Genomic DNA, 22,646 nt, shown 5'->3' with positions numbered 1-22,646 from the left:
GCTAGCAGAGAACGATGGTATGTGTTTACTGACACTGGATGTTGAGAAATCTAAAATCCTGTTGTCATTGCCTTGACATTTGTGACTACTGCTTTAGCAAAAGTTGGGGGAAAAAATGCAGCTTAACTACTGATAGCAAAGAAAGCCCAGTAGCATTGTCTCAAGTGTGGTATCTGATGTCTCCCACATTATTAATACACCCCTTGCAGGCCCCATTCATTTTAATTAGCGATCAATTACCCAACACCGTAGACAGCGAGTAACAGTATCCTCAGTCCTTGGAGAATAACTTTCCAGCATAGTAACTGTTTTGTCCGCCCAAATTTAAAGAACTCTCTTCACTGTGAGCAGCTCTTCCAAGGGTGTTTAAGAACAAAGACACTTAGGATAACATCTCTCTCCTTTGACTACCACCTGTCATTTATTTGGAAAGGGGGGTGTCTATTCTCTGCACTTACCATTGGGGGCTTGGAGTAAGGGGGATGGGGGAGGAGCGCAGAACGTGGTGAACAGCTGGGCCCCATCACTTTTCATTGCAGGTCTTGGAGAGATGCAGTTGACAGAGTGATACACAGAGGCTGTCCCAGTTAATGACTTCACCATTCTCCATCATTATTCCCATCATTAGGAAATTAGGAGGACAGAAGGTATTTACTGTAAACCTGCCACCTCCCAAGGAGAGATAAATAGAAACTGATAAATGGGATCTTCTGGTGCTGTTCGTCTATTAACCTTCTGCTTCCCAGCTCAGACATATGCAGACCATCCTGCCATTAATATGCAGTAATTGGTGCGGCAGCAAGGAGTGCTTTACCTTTCTTTCATATTGAATATATGTACACTGGCAACAACAACAACAAAGAAGGGGAAGGTAAAGAAAGTTTCGGTAAAGCTAAGAAGACCAGAATGGCTGAAGAGAGTCAATAATTTTAGCATGGCTGTGAAGACCAATGCCACATATATTTTGTCAGATGCTTTGACGAGCAGTAGAGATTGCCGAACCGGTCTGGACGCAAAGACAGAGCTCTGGTGGAGAACAAGCCAAGGTAAAACCATGCGGTGGGCTGTGTCGCAGCACTGCTGGTAATCAACCGGATTGGGACCGCGCTTGCTGGGAAATAAAAGTCTGGGAGGCCTGGAGGTAAATGGCCTGGGTCGAAACAGAGCAACGCCATTTTGATTTTGACAGTAGATGTTGCTGGAATTCAGGAGCGTAACCAGAGGAGGGGGCAGTGCAGAAAGTCTTACAGGCAATGTGAAAGTGGACCCTTCTGCTCGTTGTCAGAGCCATCGGGGCAGCATCGGCAATCCACAGGCACTTGCCATTCGGCGAGCGAAAGCGCATTGCCATTGCTGCCCCAATGGTGAGTGGGAGGGACCACTTACATGGCACGTTGTGGCACCTGCAATACTTACTGCACCACCACCACCCCCTCTGGCTATGCTACTGCTGAAATTTAACTTCCCATGAGTACAATCCTAACCAGGTCTACTCAGAAGTAAGTCCTATTCTGTTCAATGGGGCTGACTCTCCGGAAAGCATGGTTAGGATTGCAGCCTACGTTTCACTTATACCATCAAATAAGCTATGCTACCATAACCTGACTCAGACCATTGGTCTCTTTAGCCCTGAACTGCCTGCTTTGACTTAGCAATGGCTTTCCCGAGCCTCAGGCAGAAGCCTTCCCTAATCCACTTAGCCCAGTGGTTCCCAAAGTCCTCCTTAGGAGGAGGGAACCACATAAGTATTTGCTGGGGCGGGAGGATTGCAGCACTTACCTCCAGCCAGTGCTGAAATCCTGGGAGCTCCTGGCACACTGGGGAACCCTCTGCAGGGCTCCCCAAGCCTCTGTAAAAATAGGGGGGGGGGAACTAGCACTTCTGGTTTGCACAACAAAACCAGAAGTGCTTGTTTTTTCCCTATTTTTCATATGTACAGAGGCAACTGTTACCCTGCACATGCCCAATCTCGTCTGATCTTGGAAGCTAAGCAGGGTCAGGCCTGGTTAGTACTTGGATGGGAGACCGCCTGGGAACACTGGGTGCTGTAGGCTTATACCATAGTCTTTCGAGACTGAAGGTTGCCAACCAGAGGCTTGGGGAACCCCGCACAGGATCTCCAAAACCTCCCAGGACTCAGCACTGGTTGGAAGTAAGTGGAAACTCTTCCGTCCTTGGCAGCAGCACAATCCTGGGGTTCGCATTGCTGCCTTCCCTCCTCCCAGCCCTTAAAGGGACATAGGGCCGTGCTTTCCTAGCTTGTGGGTCACAACCCACCAGTCTGGGAACCACTGAGTTAGCCTTTACTTAGAGACACCAAGGGTTGACAGCTGGACAAAACACGTGCTTTACTGCTGAGTCACAATCTCTCTCTAAGCGACCTGACACAGCAGAACTACGCATGGCTAACTTGGGTTATCCTCTTCTCTACCTCATCCCTTACACATTCCCGTATTTTTTCAAATACATATTCACGTATAAAACTGTTTGCGCCATCTTTTGGAAAGAGAAAAGTACTGGAGGGGTGGAAAGCCCGTTCTTTTAAGCCTGTTGTAGTTGATGCATGCTTTAACCCAGTGCTTCTCAATGATTGTCCCCTGCCGTACCACTCCACATGGTCTGCCGATTGGAAGTCCCGCTAGAAGTTTCTGCTGATGATGTCATCGCCAGTTAAGAGAGGCCAGATGTGACATGACAAACAGCAGTAAGAGGCTTCAGCGTGGATGGGAAAGCTTTTTCAAGTTTGGAAAAGCAGGCTTTGGAGCTCTGCCCGCAGAGCCAAGCCTCCTACTGCTATTTGTGGTGTTGCGTTCCTGGTCTTGCTGCCAAGCAGCAGGGCCTGGGGGTCCTGTGAGTACCACCAGACACCACTTCAAGTAGCACTGGTGGTACCCAAACCACTGGTAGAGAAACGCTGCTCTAACTAGTTAGCACGGATACTCCACTCCAGTGTCCACTTGCCGGTGGTGGAGGGACTCACCAGAAAAGGACCTCAAATGTGTTCCAGAGAAGGGCAAAACAAGACAGGTCTTGGAATACACTGGTCCTAGGCAATTGCGATCCTGGCCCCTGTGCCAATGGGGTCAGGACCATCAAATGCTGCCTCCCCCCAACCTGAAAATGTCACTTCCAGTTTTCAGAGAACAGTTTCCATTCCATTCCATAACCTTTATTGGCATTAAAACAATAAATAAATTACAATACAATAACAATAACCAGCACAAATGGCTATGCTGCCAAGAGGAAGAGTTGCAGCAAGGGGCTAATAGGGGAAAAAAAGAAGGGGAAACAAGGGAGAGTATGCAATCAAGATGAGGGTTTTAACTTAGAAACAGAAGAGAGAAATTCTGCTACAGCCTTAGTAGTGGCTACAGAGTAGTCACCCAAGAGGGCGAGTAAGGGATCAGTAAAAGTGCCAGAAGGAGAAGAAAAGAGGGGATACAAATGTGTTTCTCGGAGAGATTGGTGGGCCGGACAATAAAGTAAAATATGGGCCACTCTGTCCGGTTCTAAAGAACAAAAAGAACATAACCTGCGATCGCGTGGAATGTTGGAGAATCTGCCAGAGTGAACGGCTGAGGGGAAGATATTAAATCTCACGAGCATAAACGCTCTCCTCTTAATAGGATTAATCAGCATACTAAAATAATTAAAAGGACGACCAAGTGAGGGAAGGAGGCCACAAAACTGGGGAGAACAGGTAGGGTTAAGACTGGAAGAGAGTTGGTTGAGTTCAAGTTCCCAAAGTTTGGATTTGACGATTGAGTGGGCTGTATGGAGGTTAATATCAGCAAGAATTTCAGGGGACAGATCTAGTGATAGAAGTTTGGAGTTGATAAGTTGGAACCACTTGGAGAGTTAAGAGTCCTTTAAAAGATCTTTTAGGAGGGACTCAGAGTGGGTGCTTAAGTGTCGACGAAGCCAGAACTGAAAAGTGAGGGACCACGCCGTGGTAGAAGGGAGAGAGAACAGTTTTTAAAGGCCACCCAACATACTGCACTTGATGGTAATCTAACCTGGAATTGACTAGCCCAGTGGTTCTCATACTCTCTGGGAGAGTTTGACAGCCAGTAAGTCTTTGCAGGGGCAGTGGGAGGAGGCGGCAGGGGGAAGTGCACCCAAGCCCCTGCAGCCCCTTGAGTGGCACGATCCTGGGGATTGCGCCGCTACCTTCCCCCCGCCTCTAGGCTGCCCCCGCCTCTTAAGGGGGCAGAGACCAGGGCCCTCAGACTGGGGCTTCACAACGCCCCAGTTTGAATAGCACTGGACTAGCCCATGATTGACTAAGAAACAATGAAGTTAATTAGGGAAGGTCAGCTTCTATATTCCTGGGTGCACTCTGTTCCAGACAGGTCTAGATGCTTTTAAACAGATCATCTCAGGCATGGTATACCTTCTGATATAATCAAGTTGGTACCAATTTGTACTCAGTTCCTCCTTGCTTTGAAACAATTTACCCTAATCAGAGAGCAGAGTTTAGCAGTCCCAGTTAAATGTAAGAAACAACTATTACTATAGAGTATATCTTGGAGATAGCAGGCTGAACATGGCTACAATTAGATAGATATGTGTCTCTATGAACTGCTTGTATAGCAGAACCAGTGTAGTTTAGCAACTGGACTTTGACCAACAGAGCCTACATTCAAATCCCCACTTGATTCAAAAGCTCACTTTGGGCCAGCCATTCTCAGCCTAGTCTACCTCGCAGGACTGTTGCAAGAAAATAATGAGAGACCCCTAGGTTACTTGTCCACCTTGAGCATCTTGCAGGAAAGAGGCATACAATGTAAATGTCACATAAAAGATACTTTAATCAACTGAAGCATTAGTGGGAACCAGTTTTAGTCAGTTGGGATGCATTTGTTCATTTTTCCCCAAGCTGTTTTAAGCTGGTCAGTTACAGTAAGAATGAGTAGTGTTTTCACTTGATAAAATTTCATGTCATCTTTTTTGCAGGATTGGCCGGTCCAATTCTGAGCTGCCTGGAGCACAGGGCTCCCATGGAGTCGAAAATGGGATCCTGAGCACAACCAGGCAGTCATCAACCTCTCCCCGAGGGAAGGGGACGTTCATCCCCTTCCCCCAGGTAAGTGATGTAGCCCCGCAATGGGATTACTTGATTCTACAGCAACCCTTGGGTCACCCTTTGTTGGATTGACTGCCTGAATACATACGTAAAGTCACAGAAGACATTGCCAATTTGAAATTTATCTTCTAAAAATGCCCACTTCCTGGGTGTCACGTCAGGGATCCCAGGAACGCACTCGAGTGTTGTCAATTAAACACAAACATTCTGTCTCAATGGAGCAGCATCTGAGTCTGTCCACATCCCTGCTCTGCACTGCGCATAGCAATGCTTCGACTGGCTTCTTTCTCTCCTCCTCCACTTCTGTTCCTGAGAACAGGACGGGCCTCTTGCTTTGCCAGAGAGACAAGATGGCTCTGCAGCCCTGCAGCCAATCAGACAGCTTGGCTTCCACCAGAAAGGCTGGCCAGCCAAATTGCATTTTGACCTCCTTCATCTGCTCATCGGAAAACTTTCGGGTGAATGAGAACTTCTGATCATGTTCTGCCCCAGTGCGCCCAACCCTGTGAACAGTTCCAGGAATTCTGGGTTAGCGCAATGATGTGAATTTGATATTTTAGGTCATTGGCATCAAACATTATTTTTATGAGGGTACATATTAGAGCCTTGGCAAATTGGCTTCTGAATTTTTTAAAAAATAAATTGTCCTCTGTAAAATTCGGAGCAGAACACTCCACCAGAAATCTGTAGAATATTTGCCAAAACATTTGATTCCTGTGCTGACATCAGACTTGATTTCAACATCTGACAGTATTTGATGGCTGGTGTGACATGGCATTACACATTCGACACTATTTCCCAGCATGAAGGGCATTCTGTGGCTTCAAAGTACTACATCTGCGTTGAGTCTAAGTAAAAATAACTGAAAAATTCCAGAAACATTCAATAAAACCCCCAAAATTCCTCTCTCTCAAGCCTTCTGCGATCTGCTCTTATAATGTCCACATTTGTGGAGATTCCCCTTTTTTGTAGCAGGATGAATTCAAGCAAACATATTCAGCTCATTTTTCACAGGACCAAGCCTTCAACTTAACCTATTAACATCCCAATCCCATCTCTCCCCCACCCCTCACTGATACAGCCATGCCAAAAATGGGTGCACCGTATCCAGCAAGGGGGAGGGAATCAGGAAGCTTCGGCGGGGAAAGGAGATCTAAATCTCCTTGCCTCTGCATAAGCCTCCTGCTCCACAATAGATCTTCTCAGACCTGCAAGCCCAATAAGAGAAAGGGAGCAGGGAGGCTATGGCTGGAAGGGATAGGATTCAGTGCATGCACACCATCACTGCCAAGTCCAGCCCCTCCTACAGCCTCTGTGCCTCACATTATATCCCCTTCCCACCCAGTTTCACTCTCCTCCCTGCCTCTCCCATTGACTTACTGGCTATAGTAGGCAGTGGGAGAGCCAATGATGTGCGTTAGGACGTTCCATCCTTCCAGCCAGCATCCCCTATAGTGACCAGCCGCTAAGCAGGACATGAAGGCAACAGACCTCCCTGTTGTTGCTGCCAATCAGCTGGGATTCCCTGTGGATTCCCTGTGGCACATGGAGATTCCGTATGCCATCATGGCTAGTCTCTGCTGATGGTCAAAGAAATGCTTCACTCATGGTGGTGGGGCTTGTAACTTTGTTGGTACAGGGGCAGAGTTTTTGGGTGAACTCTTATGGATGCTGTACCTGGGTAGAACAGCCACACTTTACCTCACAGCTTTACAGGGCTTATGAATTGGTCTGATCTCCTTTTAGATCTGTCTAAGACTAGTGGCCCTCAATCCTGTGGCAGTGAATTACAGAAATCAAGTGTGTGCGATGGAAAGTAAACCTGTCTAGAACCCAGGGCCTCTTGGGTTTTGCCTGTCAAAAGAACATCAGAACAGCCCCACTGGATCAGGCCATAGGCCCATCTAGTCCAGATTCCTGTATCTCACAGCAGCCCACCAAGCCAGAACGCAGGGCCTCTGTCTAGAACCCTCTGTCTAGAACCCAGGGCCCCTGAGAGAATTTTATCAGGGGGTACAAAGCTTCTTTTGGGCCCCTTCCCTTCTCCTTTTGATCATAATTGCATATGCTTGTCACAGGATCATAATTTCTACAGCGTACAATAAATAAAACTATATAGACTTATACCAAACGTGAATACTAGTCTTCATGCAATATATGAAAATTTTTTTGAGATTCCAGGAAATTTCTGGTTCTCTTCCTTTGGCTCCCAGTTCCCTTTTGACCCCGGGCCCAGGTACGATGTACTCCCTCCACAACACTCTCATGGCCCTGGTGAGATCAGAAAATCCCAGGAAATTTTTGGGCCTCTTGTTTCAGCTCCTTGGCCCCCATTTTGATCGTGGCCCAGGAACAATTTACCCTCTGCAGGCCCCACTCATGGGCCCTACCAGAATCTACTGCCAATTAATGTCATTGGTTGAACATGAGTTCTGGGTGTTTTGAGGAAGAGCAAGTTCTTTCTCTCCACACCATTCTTAATCTGGAAGCTTCTATTAAGCCAGTTATCTTTAGTCATCTTAAGCCTCCATCTCCTTAGCCTTTCCTCATAGAGAGGTGCTCCAAGAGCACCTGCTATCTGCTTTTGACATGTAACAAAGGACTATTCAGCTGGCAGAAATGAAGACCATTAACCAGATTCTCTGGGTTTTGTGAAATGTCGCTCACCAAGCCTTCCATTGTGCTTACCTTGCCTGCATTTGTGTGTGTGTGTGTGTGTGTGTGTGTGTGTGTGTGTGTGTCGCCAAGAGAAATCCTTTAGCTTTAACTATTCTGCACAGCTGGCGACACTGCCAGAGGGGTCAGTGAGGATTCAGGGAGATACTGTTTGAGATGGCCCTATTTCTGAGGGTTTTTCCCCCATGCAAAATCTCTCATCTCTTGCATCTGACAGTCAACCCACCAGAGGACACGCCTGAGCACTTCAGCGGTACCAAGGTCTGGCTGCAAGCAAACATGAAATGCATTTTTTTCCACCAAAGTGACACTAATTGGGTCTGTCCAGATTGAGGGAGTGTATGGAGGGCTTTTGAATTCTCAGAGATCGACTCCCCTATGATCCTCGCAGAAACCAAGGGGCCGGGTTTTAGAGGCTCACAGTAGCTCACACATTCAAAGTAGGAGAGGTTGAAAAACGACCACAATAAATCGCAACATTCTCCTCATAGTTGTTCCTTAAAGGCTTGTCCAATGACACATTTTCTTTCAAAGCTGGAGAAAACAGGAAACAGGAGCAGTCTTGTGAAGCCACTGAGCAAAGTTCACCTAAGGCGACAGGGTTGAATCTCCCATTTAAGTGAGAAAGTCTTACTTAGAAGCACATGGCAATGGTTCAACAGATGAATAATTCTCTCCCTGCTACATAATTCAAACTCACAGAACTTCAGGACTGCTGTTTATCATTGCAGAACACTTATGCAGCCTGAGCCTATACGTGTTTACACTGAAGTGAGTCCCATGGACTTCCAAGAGACTCAGAGCCTGATCCTGAGGGCTCCATTGCCGGCGGTATGTGCAAACCACCAGCTCTACGTGTTGTGAATGTGCTGTAAAGCACATTCGCAGCACTGGGGGAGGAAGAAGTGTGGGTGCTGGGCCAGCACTAGTAGGCACTAGGCCTCAGGGTCGTGCAGCCAGCCGGCACTCTTCCAGCACTGGCTGCGGTGAGTATTATCAGGGCAGGGGGGAGACGGGGAGTGGGCAGAACAGGGTGGAGGGAGGATTGGGCCCACAAGGGTGGTGGAGACAGCACCAGAGTCTGCTGCTGAATCCTGAACCCCCACCTGAGCCAGGCAACACGACATGGGTTGTTACGTGAAAATCCCCTTTTTCCTTTTAAGTTGTGATTTTTATATCTAGTTATGTTTCAAAAACATCATGCAGGCCACATCTCCCCCAGCACATGTTTCCAAAGGCCCTGGTCAAGCCACAAGCACATGAATTACACAACCCCCATTTCCTTGCAGGTCAATGTATGCATTGTATTGTTTTGAGAGCTATATGCAAAAGTGTCTCCTGATCCATTCACCATGTATGCAAAACAAGTCAGCATGCACCCCCCCCCCAGGAAGAAGTCTATTGTTCTATTGTTGTAGCTTAATCACTCTTAAGTACCGTACTCGAACAGCCAGCTACCCCCTCTCCCAGAAAACCAGCCTTTGCTGATAGCTGATTTCTGGACCCTTCCACTGTTTTACATACTCCGCATGTCCCACTGTATATACTGAGCATGCGCATCTAGGACAGCTCTAGGACACATCTGGGTCATTCTAGGTCATTTCAGGTCAGCAAAAACCCTTAAAAGAGAAAGGTTGCCATGTGCGCTCTCTCTCTCTCTCTCTGGGCTCCCCCCCTTCAGGGACACAGCACATCGGTGTTGTGAGGGTCCCCCATAGGACTCTCCACCCCCCCATCCATCTGCTCCCCGGGACAGGTAACTATCCTGCGTTTCTGAAACTCTTTCCCTTCTTCCCCATCTATTCCTCCCTTCTCTCCCCATCTTAGTTAGCAACTGGGTTATGCAGACCAGGGACCCCTAAAATCCTTCCCTACAACCTATCCTTTTCTGATTCCTTTTCGGATGCACCAAATACACGGCACATGCAACCACCATAAAGCTAGGCACACCGGATCCAAGTACTAGGAACCAAGAAACATATACTTACCATTTTCCATGTGCATTATGTTTACCGGTGTGTTTTTTTGTAATAAAAATATAATTGTTGATTGAAAGTTATCTTTCTCCCAGTCTCCTCTTTAAGCTACAAGGGATTATCTCTGCATTACGCTGTCTTGTTATCTAGCCTGCGATCCTGAGGTTTCCAAAAGGGTAATATAATAATTCCCCTTAGAACATAACAGCCCTGTTTGGTTACAGGGTCTCCTTGGCTCTGCGCACACACAAACATGGGCTCAGAGACAATTAGACCCATTGGCACCGCAGTGGCATTACCTGGGGTAAGAGAGCAAATGCTGGCTTTACCCCAAAGCGACCCTGTGGTAGCCTGGGCACCCACAGGACGCAGCGGTCACCATTTTGGCGCCACTGCTCCTCTGGATGCCATTGGGTTCAGGATCGGGCTGTTACTTCCTAGGATGTATGTTTTGGAAAGTATTCTTTGTTTTTTTTAATGTATTGCCATCTCAGCTCAGAATACAAGAAAACAGCTCCCTGCCCTGAGGGATTCACAATGCAAAAGAGGGAAGGGCCTCTTCTTTAACATAAAAGCGTCAACTTCTTGAACCTGGCATCACTTATCTTAGAATTAAATTGGGATCCAAGCCAAATCTACATGTGGTGATGAATATTTTAGTTCACGGGCCTGCAGCTAACAATCAACACACATCTTAAGCACACTTTCAGTCATCTGAGCCACTGTTTTTTCTCTGTTCATAACAAATCCTCACTTTTGCTACTGGCAACAACTAGCATCAGAGTTACTGTGCTCTCCAAAGCAAAGGTACTCCAAAGGTTCTTACTGCCAATGGAGGAATCCTGTGTGACTGTGAACCTTTCTTGCCATACACTGTATTTTTTTTATTCTGGCCCAGATCACATCCTGTTTTGAACTGGAGAGTGTTAAGAAGTTTGATTTTTGTCACTTCAGGGTGTACCAAAAAATGGGAATGTGGTCTTGGAAATATCACAAGCAGCCATCTAGTGGAAAAGGAAGAAAGTACTTTGGATGGCTTGACAGAACAGTACTAAAGAAGAACAGGAAATAAAATAAATTGTGCACTCTAAGAAAAATGCATGTCCATGTGCTCAGTTTGCATAATTATGACATGAGCGTGTGAAGAATGTAAATAGTTGGGACCATGAATAGTACTTATCAGCTTTCAGCTGTGACTGTTTTCTCTCACTGCTGGCTTGCTAAAGAGAAGTGTCTCTGAACATGTCCAGAAGGCCTCTTCCTAGCCATACCCATGGCTAACCCTACCACCAAGACCTAGATAGCTGAGTTGCTGACTCAATTCCCTGTGAGACCTTTCGCCTTGCCAAAACATATATCCTCCTCAGGTATTCCAGTTAAGACCTGCAATATAAGAACATAAGAAGAGCCCACAAAATAGTGGTCCTATTGAATAGTGGTCCTATTTAGCACAAAATAGTAGTCCTATTGAAGACCGCAGTCCAAAGTGATCATGTGAAACATCCATGTGTGGGGCTGCATCATGGTTTATGTAGCCAGAAGACTACAAAATCCATAATGCACCGAACCCATGGTTGAAATATAAATGTCTGAAAACAGCTTTGGTCTTCACCTGAAACATGCAATTGATGGTATTAAGGGAATCGCAAATGTAAATTGATCCATCTGAAAATAAATGTGCAGAAGGATTTTCTTCACTGATTGGCTAGCAAGGGCAGAGAAAGTTTCTCATCTAAGGGCACAATCCTAACCAGGTCTACTCAGAAGTAAGTCCTATTTTGTTCAATGATGCTTACTCTCAGGAAAGTGTGGTTAGGATTGCAGCCTAAGTTTCACACTTCTCTAGTTTCAAGTAACATTGTATATCCATGAGATACGAGCACATGAGAACTCGCTTACTTATAAAGACGTTGTCAGAACGGGTCATCATCACTTTCACACAACTTTTTCATACATGCTGTGATACTACTAGTTCATTGAACAACCTTTGAAGACTGCACAGACAACTCATTCCAATGAAATCCCTTCTAAGTATTAGTCCTACACAAGGCCAAATTTCCTGACTGAAGACCTGGATACCTAATTCTTGATATGGTCAATGTTCCATTTCTTATTTTCCCACCGTACCCCAATTCATTCTCCTTTTCCTACTATTATGTTCCTCTTTCAGTTACAGATCAAGCAATTCAACTGAATTTGTTCCGCTTCTAGGGAGGGGGGAAAAATCCCACAGGTTAGCAGCTGTTCACAGGCTGTTGAGAAATGTAGGTATCTCTTTAAAACCAAGGTTTGCATATTTTAACCATTCAAAATAGAATTCTTGCAGGGGGAAAGAGACACAGTCCTGGCACTACTTAAAAGAGGAATATTTGGAATGACTACCTCCATTCCTTGCTGTCCTCCATTTGTCTGCTCTCGCAAAATCTGATGTGGCAGCTTGTATAAAACGTGTTTACCAGGAGGAGGCTGTAAGCCATGCGGAGATTAGAGATCTGATTAAAAGTTGAATAAAAAAGAATGTATAATAGGAGTTTCAGAGGCAGAAGCTTATTGCTGAGAAGTGGCTTGTCTTAGGAACATTTTGACTTTGCAGGGAACCACTAGGCTGCCTAGTGGCATGAAAAATTCCTGATGTGAAAATTATGAGAACTGTTTTAATATTTATTCATAGCAGGTTCAACACTCCAGAAACAGAGGGCCTGTCCTTCCCTGGCTAGGCTGAGATCCTATAGGACATGAAGGGCTTGAACTGGGTTGACCCAGGGGAGTTGTCATCTGGCAAGTGCCTGTAAGTTACAAAAAGCAGAGCAAAACTAGGATCTACAGGACCACGGAGAGCTCCCAGAAAGCATTACTCTGACATTACTCCGATGATGCTCTGAACCAAGAAATAGTGAAGCAAGCTTACTAAGTGCCCAAGCCTCATTCCTTAGTTGAGTTATCAGGATTTTAAACTGGCAAAGCCCCGGCTGGAACCTGGCACCCTGACATCACTGTTGGCTCCAAGGGTGTCTTTTATGCTCTTACAAGGGTGAGCTTCACCCTTCAAGGAAGTGAAGATCTCTGTGCGGTTGGTGAAGTGGGGAACTCCAGTTCAGTTTTCTCAACAAAAACAAACCAAGCAGCTGGGTGTCAAAAACTGAATTCATCCCTGCCAACCTGACAACCAGTATTATTGCCTTGGGAGTGGGAAGACTACACTGCAAACCGGTAGTCAGAGCCTTCAAACTGGCTAGGAACCCTTATTCCTGGGCACTGGGAAGCAGGGATCAGACTGGGAAGCCAAGTGGGAAGCCCCTGAATAGGAATGACTGAGGTTAGGGAACTAACTTACCATTGATTAAGGAGTAGGGAAAAAGGGACTTTCTTAGACTATGAAGAAAATACATCAGAGGAGTGCATTCCAAAGCCAGACCACCTAGAGGCAAAAGTGGTTCAGTGAAGGGACTAAAAATCAAGACTCTGTAAGCCTCTGCATTTATTTATGTTAAGCAAGTTTCCCTGCCTGGTGGAATTGTGCTGTGTCCTGGTCTCCAAGAGAAGAGGAACAAGCAGAAGAACTCACCCTTCTCAGAACCTGGCCCTTAGATCCAAAATCAGGCATCAAACTCCAAGCTCAGACCAGCCATTGGGACAAAGTGGTGGCAACTGATTGAACATGCTTGATGTGCAGAGTGCTGAGCAAGATCAAACCATCAGTCTAACCCAGCATAGTGGTTCTTATGTTGATAGCAAGATAAATTCTAGCCAGCTGGGGTTGGGAGAGAGGCATCCCTTGGTATAGGATGTCATCCGTCAGCTGGGCAAATGTCTTCTCCACTAGTGCTGACAGTTCAGATTATAGAACAGGGTCACCGATACAAGAAAAACCAGAGGCTGCACCATATTGGAGAGGTCCGCGGAGAGGCGATGCAAATGACCAGAGAAAATGGATGACTGTCCACCTGTCCATTTACCTACTGAACTTACATAGGCTCTGCTTTATTTCTGCTCTCTCTCTCTCTCTCTCTCTCTCTCTCTCTCTCTCTCTCTCTCTCTCTCTCTCTCTCTCCCCCCCCCCCTCCTCATGGCACTCAGTGATGAAAGCACCACAGGTAGGGAAAAGTGACAAGCTCATAAGAAAATGAAGATCTCATTCTGTTTGAATATTACATTAACCCCTAAGTATCACTGCTTCATTGGTTGGCTCTTTTTCCTTCAAGTTCTACATCTCCCCGGCGCTCTCCTTCCACCCCACCCCCCACCACTGCCTGACCTGGTTGGTCTGATTATGAATGATCAATGTGCCCATTTGCAGCGGAAACCTCTTTCCACATCTCGAGACCCTCGGCCTTTAGCCACTCATGCAGATAATAACGGCACTTCAAGTTGCTTGCCCATAACCCTAAGCTTCATTAAACAGAGGGGTTGTCACCAAAAGTCCCTTTAACTGTCGTTTGCTTCTCTGCTGGGGAAAAAAATTGACAGGCACAGGGAAGGGAGCTGGGATATAAATAAAATAAAATAACTATTTGGATATTCAGCCAAACGACTGCAGTTTGCTCAGGCCTGTGTGCTAGAATCTGCTCATTTAACAAAGGATGAAGAGATTGCAAGAGGCAGGCAGAGTTTTTTGTGCTATCTGATGAGCGAGCTGGCACTTAAAACATGCCTGTGGTTAGTTTTCAGCTTCAAAGAGAAGAGCATTTCCATGGAATAGAGGAGGAAGTCGAGAGTGAACAGTGCTCTTCTACTCCCAGCCATTGATGATGTGTCACCAGTTGTCAGGCCTCTGAGGGAGTTTGGACCACTCAGAACAACACTGCTGTCCACTTCTGAGTCAGATGCCACAACTCTGCTACGCATTTTACAGCATCCCGTCTAGCATCTAGCTTGCTCTCGGAATAATGGGAGGCTTTGGCATCGATCTGCCATTTTATGGGCCAAGTATTAACCAGTTGCATTGTTATTCCAGCTGGATGGCATGGAGGAAAACAGCTCATGGCTACCAGCAAGGACATGAAATAATAGAAGACATGAACACTATGCACACAGGTATATCAAATCCACCTCTTTGTCTGATACCCTGCTCCTCCTCTGTCAAGTTCAGAGTAGCTCAAATATGGGTCCCAGAGAGTTGACTCTCCAAGCTGCCTACACAGTCAACCATACTTACTTGCAGTGGTGACTGATTCCCAGCCAAAGGTGGTGCTCCAAGTTCTATCACTACCTGCAGCCCCAGTCAACCAGTGAAGCCCTTCCTACCTACCCCTTCCCAAAACAGAGTCTAAGTGAGACCAGCAAACTGGTCGGTCAGGACCTGATTTTTGGTAGGTCCAGATGTGCTGAGCAGATCCCCCAGTGTAAACAAAGATGATGGGAAGATGAGATAACGCATTGCCTCAAGCCCAGAGGCTATTCGAAAATCAGATAGCTGCCAATTAAAGTTCACTGGGGATACTTCACTAAGAGAAATGGATCACTATTTTGTAAATAGATAAATAAAATTATTATTTGTAAGTAAGCAAATAAATAAATTCTTTCAAGGTTTTTTTCAGTCTAGTAGGTTGGTCTGTGGAACTCCTTGCCGCAGGATGTGGTGACGGCATCTGGCCTGGATGCCTTTAAAAGGGGATTGGACAAGTTTCTGGAGAATAAATCCATTATGGGTTACAAGCCATGATGTGTATGTGCAACCTCCTGATTTTAGAAATGGGTTCTGTCAGAATGCCAGATGCAAGGGAGGGCACCAGGATGCAGGTCTCTTGTTATCTGGTGTGCTCCCTGGGGCATTTGGTGGGCTGCTGTGAGATACAGGAAGCTGGACTAGATGGGCCTATGGCCTGATCCAGTGGGGCTGTTCTTATGTTCTTATGTATGTTCTTAACCCTAGGTGGATCCCTATAATGTGTTGTTTTAAAAAGTGGGTCCCAGGGCTAAAAAGTTTGGGAACCGCTGGGTTAGACTGATTGGTCCTCTGTAACAGAAGAGAAAGCCTGATGCGTGGAAAATTCTGAAAGTATACATGCAGAGATGCAGAAGGAACTCTGGCACTGGCCAACCACTTTCACCAAGGTTGATTTTCCACAGATAAAGTTACATCCTTATCTCAGTGATGCCCTTTATTGGTTTTAGCAGCCCTTTGGGAAACATCTTCTCAAGGCTTGTCACCACATGGACAGGGCCAGTCAGACATACCCGTTCTATGCAGTCACTCCCTGGCTAGGGTCAGGGACAATAACTGAGTAGAAAGAACCAGGCAATGGTTCTGTAGAGTCACCTGTAGAGACCCCAGCCCTCCAGTTTGGCCTGGACTCTCAAGAAACAGCATCCATGTCCATCAAATTCCAGAATCCTGAGAACAGTCATGGGAATTTTAACAGACCCTCCAGGAATTTCCAACATCTCATCACAGCAACCAAACCTGGGGCCTTCATCAGGAATGCAGGCTCACCATCACTGAGCTACGGCCTCTTCCCATACCTGCGTGGCGTTAAAGTATCCAAAGCATTTGAATGCCCCTGGGAGCAAGTTGGTGAATCCCTACGTTAGTGAGACAGTCCCAGTTGTCTTTGTGCAAATAACATTCTGTTCTGCTACATGCTTTTTGTACAAGAAAAACAGAGAATTTTGTCTGTCTCAAACTCCATTGGTGGAGCAGCAGCTGTTCCATATGATTTCTAGCTCAGAGCCAGACTCTGCCTTTCCCTCCCAAATAAAGGTGTAATCCTGTACACACTTACCTAGGAGTACATTCCCATGAACCCAGTGTAGACGTACATAAGAGTAGACCTGCACAGGATTGTGCTTGCAGCCAAAGTCTCTTAATTTGCTTAAAGAGCATGTTGTGTAGAAGATAAATTCCACTATATAACCAGGGCTATATGGCATAATTAATCTTAATATGAGAATGATGTTGGAGTTCAGGTACTGTTTTATTGCTAGATAGGGTAACAGTTATTTCTTATTTCATATCACTGTATAAGTACATAATCCCACACACTACAAAGTCCTAAGCAGTGTGGAACCTGCTTAACCCAAGGGCTGCGTCTTCTCCTAGGAATCTGCCCATGGCTCTTCCTCTTCAACAGAAGCCCTCCTTTGTGTTCCCATTCATTGAACATGCAGTGAATGTCCACAAGGAATGGGGCGTCCTTGGCTGTGATCCTTAATGGCCTTCCTATATGGTCTCCTCACTGCCCACTTTCAGAAGAGTAGTGAAACCTGTTCTGCTTAGGTCAGTGGCTCTTAAACCTTTTAGCCCAGGACTCACTTTTTAGAATGATAATCTGTTGGGACCCTTCAAAAGTGATGTCATTAACCTGGAAGTGATGTCATGGCCAGAAGTGACATCATCAAGCAGGAAAAATTTTAACAATCCTAGACTGCAATCCTATCCACACTTACCCAGGAGGAAGCCCCATTGACTATCATTGTTAAAAGCATATGCATTGTAGTGTACATCTGTACATTAAAAGTACAGATCTCCCCAAATGCAGTCACATACCACGTTGGCATCAAGTCTAATATACTAAAAATAAAATATTGAATTGAATGGCGACCCACCTGAAATTAGCTTGCCAAACCACCTAGCGGGTCCCAACCCACAGTTTGAGAAACTGTCATTTTTAGGTGATAACCATTGGTTAAAGTTATTTTATGCAAAAGGGATGCATTAAGTTCACAAAACTTGGACTCATACACATTAGTGAAATATATAGTGACGGATGTCACAGATTTTCCTGTATACACTCCTCACATCACCTCCAAATGCAGAGGTTTCCAAAGATTTCATGAGTTCATGAAACATGCATGTTTCATGCATGTAGCTGGCAGTCTTCAAGTGCACAGTAATCAGAGAGAGAGAAAACAAAGGATCGCAGGCATGTGTGAACCAAGCCTTGCAAATGAAGAACTAGCTCTCAACATGGATCCTAACCACTCTAGATATTTAAGGGGACAAATTACAACTGGATGACATGAATTCAGCTATGTGATTTAGGAAAAGGCTGCATTGTCCGTGTTGACCCAAAGGCCAATGAACTTTTCATTGAAGGGAGCAAAGAAAATCCCCCATGGAAAAAAAAGGAGCCATAAATAAAAACGGATCTAGCTCTTTAAGGAGGGTGAAATGCCATTTGGTGCAGGGAGGAGTGCATACAGGAATCCCGACACCTGCCGGACCTAATGGACTCTGAAATGTTGTTTCAGAATTAATCAAGTCATTTAAAATCATGGCTGTAGTCCCTCCATTCACCACTCCCCTACAAAGATGTGCTGATTCTGATAACTAATACATGTTGGGTGACTTTGGCAGTATATCACTATAATTGCTGTTTTAGAACTGCAAATTGGAGCTAAAATAACCAGATGCAAAAGAGACTGCCGGCCATCTCGGGCTCTCAAGATGGATCTTCAAAGTTCAAGGAGAGTTCAAGCATGGAAGAGGCAATAGAAAAAGGGTCAAGTGTAAGGAGATTGTTCACGTTCGGGAGGAATTAACTTTACAAATATATTGTTTCAGGAGGTGGTAATTGTCCCATCTTCCAGCTATTCATACCTCATTGAATCTTTGCATTTCTTTCTGGGCATTAGAGTGAGTCTCCTTCATTGAAATAGATTTGATTTTGACAAAACATTCTGGTATGAAGCCCGCAGCTAATTTTCCCGGCACTTTAAATAAGCCTCTTCAAAGTCAAACAGGCTGGTCTCCAGTTCGAGATCTCTGCTGCAGTGGGAGAAGGATGGAATGGAAGGATGGAAGGACAGGAGAAGGAACTGGCAAAGGCAACATGGAAGCAGCCGTTTGGAAACCACCGCTACCGCAACTTTTTCACAGCAAGGATGGATTCGGCTTCCGTCAAGCCTGCACAACTTGGGACTCGCACACTGAAATGGAATTTGCATCTCCTACAAAAGCACAAACTGTATGGGTTTACTTCAAAATGAAGTTCGTCATGGGAAAACAGAAAGCTTCCTTCTACCGAGTCAGGCTATTGGTTCAGCTAGGTTATATTTGTCCACACAGACCAGCAGTGGTTGCCCAAGGTTTCAGGCAGGGTCTTTTTCCAGCCCCACCGGGAATTGCCTGAAACTGAACAAAACGTATGCTCTACCACTGAGTCACAACCACTGCTCATTCTTCAAGAAAGACTCTCTGTGTAGCAAGGCTGGTTCCATGGCTTTAACTCACAGCAGGTCTTGAATGGGTGTCCTGAAACCTGCCAGGCAGGGATTGACATTGTACACTGCCTCCTTCCAGTTCTGCCCAACAGTGGGAATTTCAGGGACACTTGTTCTTGCTGCCTTTGTCTTCCCCACGCTCTGCCATTGGTTGTCTGCCCTCAACCACCCAAAAGCTTGTTCTGACACATGGACCTGTGGGGCACGTGCTTGCACCCAGACAGTTGAGGGATACATCTCTCCCTGAATCCCACATTTTAGCCTGTGACTGTGCATTAAATGTTCAGAGTACTGACAGCTGCATGAGGTCTCCTGGCTATTATTCACCTTTTCTTTTAACCCCGGAACCTCTCCATTACTTTTCTCAGCCTACTGCTGAGCTGGAAAAAATCCAAAAAATAACTGCCCTGTTTTCCATGTTCTCTTGGATGAACACTCACCTGCAAAATTGGAACTGCCCCCTCTGGAACTGCCCGGTGTTCATCCGGATCAGTGGCATAGCTAGAGGGGGTACAAAGCACTAAGTTTTGCAGGGAGCCTTATGGCAGTGTGCAAAAAGCCCCCTCCCCCTCGGAGCTAGCTCTGTATTACTCCCACCATCTGGAATGGCTCCGAAGGGGAAGGGGACACTTGCATGCTGCAGTGCGGCTCCCTGCAAAACTTAGTGCTTCACACCCCTCTAGCTATGCCACTGAACCAGATTGCTCACAGCACAGCCCCTTCCCTCAGCCTCACCCCGCTTCTCTCTCTCTCTCTCTCTCTCTCTCTCTCTCTCTCTCTCTCTCTCTCTCTCTCTCTTATTCAGGATATCAGGCAGATAAGAGTTATCAGGAAAGGTCATTCTCAATTTCTGTACAGAAATTATCTGTCTCCGGTATGTAATAAACATTTATCCATGCCTTTATTAGCTATATTGGATCTGACAGTTCTGTTAAACCATTTTCTTTCATTTTGCTAGGTCATGACGGTTAATGCCGCTAAAAAATCTCATCATTGCTTTGATCACTGTATTGTCTTCCCTGCATAACTGGGAATTTGTAAAAGGTAAGCAGAGTCTGGAATTACCTATTACAGTTACAGCCCGTTGAGTTCCTGGTCAGGCTCCCCTCCCCTCCCTTTCATCATCACAATAAAAAAAAAAAAAAAAAGCAAAGGACTGCAAGGCATAAATTCTACTTTTGGGGTTATATTTAGTTGGGCAGCTGACATTTCATCGAGCAGTTGCGTGAAGTCCATTCAGCACTCGCACCGCTCCATCTCTTTCACATCCTTGAGCTTCCAAAATTACTGCTGGAAACTGTGCCAAGGAAAATGAGTCTCATTAATGAGAATGGATACCTAGTGATGACGTGTCAGCCAGAGGCATGGTGGGAAAGGCAATGTAGATGGCTGCTGGCTAGTCTATAGGCATGTGTTACGCATACATGTGTGCAGCTTTTTCGCACAGCTCCTGGAATTGTTTGGATACTTCCATATCACTTACAGCCCGATCCTATCCGGTACAGTCTTCCAGTGGAATGTGCATTCCGCCGGCAGAAGCTTCAGGATCCAGGCAGACGTGCCTGAAGCCATTGTACCTGCCTTCACCTAGGAGCACAAGGAGGCCAATAGCAGTTGTTGGTGGCCATACGTGCTTGCTAGCAGCAAAGATACGTCTGCCAGCACCAGATAAGGCAATTGTTACCCTGCAGATGCCCGATCTCGTCTGAACTTGGAAGCTAAGCAGGGTCAGGCTTGGTTAGTACTTGGATGGGAGACCGCCTGGGAATACCGGGTGCTGTAGGCTTATACCATAGTCTTTCGAGACTGAAGGTTGCCAACCAAGATAAGGCCAGTGGCATAGCTAGATAGTATAGTTGGCAACCTTCAGTCTCGAAAGACTATGGTATCGCGCTCTGAAAGGTGGTTCTGGAACAGCGTCTAGTGTGGCTGAAAGGGCCGATTCGGGAGTGACAATCCCTTCCACACTGGGAGCAAGTGCAGTCTGTCCCTGGCCTGTCTCCCTGGCTATGGGTCTTCCTTCTTTGCCTCTTAGCCTCAGACTGTTGGCCAAGTGTCTCTTCAAACTGGGAAAGGCCATGTTGCACAGCCTGCCTCCAAGCGGGCCGCTCAGAGGCCAGGGTTTCCCACTTGTTGAGGTCCACTCCTAAGGCCTTCAGATCCCTCTTGCAGATGTCCTTGTATCGCAGCTGTGGTCTACCTGTAGGGCGCTGTCCTTGCACGAGTTCTCCACAGAGGAGATCCTTTGGGATCCGGCCATCATCCATTCTCACGACATGACCGAGCCAACGCAGGCGTCTCTGTTTCAGTAGTGCATACATGCTAGGGATTCCAGCACGTTCCAGGACTGTGTTGTTTGGAACTTTGTCCTGCCAGGTGATGCCGAGAATACGTCGGAGGCAGCGCATGTGGAAAGCATTCAGTTTCCTCTCCTGTTGTGAGCGAAGAGTCCATGACTCGCTGCAGTACAGAAGTGTACTCAGGACACAAGCTCTGTGGGGGAGTGCAAAGCACTAAGTTTTGCAAAGAGCCACCCGCAGCATGCAAGCGGCCCCTCTCCTTTGGAGCCATGCCTGGCATTCACCTTCATTTTGCTCCCACTGTCTGGAATGGCTCCAAAGGGTAGGGCCTGCTTACACACCGCTGTGAGGCTTTCTGCAAAATCTAGTGCTTTACACCCCCTCCAGCTATGCCACTGGCTAAGGCAATGGTGGGGGTGAGTGCTGGAAAGGACAGGGGAGGAACAGGGGGCATTTCTGGACAGGGAGAGGGAGGAACCAGGTAGACAGAGTAGGGGGAATGGGGCATAGAAAGGGTGGATCCAGTGGTAATGGCACACATTTGGATCTTATTGCCTATTCTGAAAACCCCCCTGCCCCTGTTCCTTCCTTGGATATACATCACCAAAATATGTGGTATACGTCCAAGAAGACTCATATAAGTAGGCCCAAGGCTTACACAGGGTTTACACAAATTATTTTTACTTACCTCTTCCATTTGCCTTTGGGTCACCCTCTCCCCACCATAGGATGCAACATGTGCCTTTCCAGCATGGCTGATTTGGTGCTGGTAGCAGGGATAGGACTGGGCTTTTAGAACACTAAAATGTGGAATGCAAAATCCAACCATCAGACTAAACATTACTTTAACTGCATGCTTTGCAAGTGGGTCCTGGATTTTTATTTTTTTTATTTTTTTTTTAATGTTAAATAGCAGCCAGAGTGGGCCCTCCACAATCTTTCATTGTCCCATTGACATCAATTGGAGCTTTGTTTTCCTTGGAAAATAACAGTATTTTGTGGGGGATAGGAGGGTCAGAGAGTGGGTAGGCTGAAATTTCCCCATCATGGTTCCAATCTGTGGAGGCAATCCATTGGTTACTGAACATTTCAAAAGCACACTACTGCACACTGAAACATCTAGCTTGTTGTCTAGTCATCAAACCTAACCAAGTTAGGTCACCTAACCTAACCTCAAGCACCCCAGTTGTTGAGACTATTGGAACATGGCTAGAGGTTTGTCCTTTTTATCTGCAGATTCAGGATCTGCAGATTTCATACCTGCAGTGGAGAGGCAGACCTGAGATCCCAGATGAAACCAGAGGCTCTCTCTAGTCATGTCCGGAAACATTTCTGAGGCCCACAGAGTCCGCACACATCCTCTACAGATCTCAAAAAGGCCTCTGAAGGTGCTAAAGAGGCACTTCCGGTTTTTGTCCAGTTTATGTGCAGCTTCTGTGGACCTGA

At 46.2% G+C, this 22,646-nt stretch overlaps 2 pseudogenes; both read left to right on the top strand.

The window, feature by feature from the left end:
* The first annotated feature begins 1,940 nt into the window (after nucleotides 1-1,940).
* LOC136656707 (5S ribosomal RNA) lies at nucleotides 1,941-2,054 on the top strand (annotated as a pseudogene).
* An 18,512-nt stretch (nucleotides 2,055-20,566) lies between these two features.
* LOC136656699 (5S ribosomal RNA) lies at nucleotides 20,567-20,686 on the top strand (annotated as a pseudogene).
* Nucleotides 20,687-22,646: the final 1,960 nt, after the last annotated feature.

The sequence above is a fragment of the Tiliqua scincoides genome, chromosome 6 (assembly GCF_035046505.1).
Source record: "Tiliqua scincoides isolate rTilSci1 chromosome 6, rTilSci1.hap2, whole genome shotgun sequence".
NCBI classification, from domain to species: domain Eukaryota; kingdom Metazoa; phylum Chordata; class Lepidosauria; order Squamata; family Scincidae; genus Tiliqua; species Tiliqua scincoides.
This window is presented reverse-complemented; position numbering and strand designations above follow the sequence as displayed.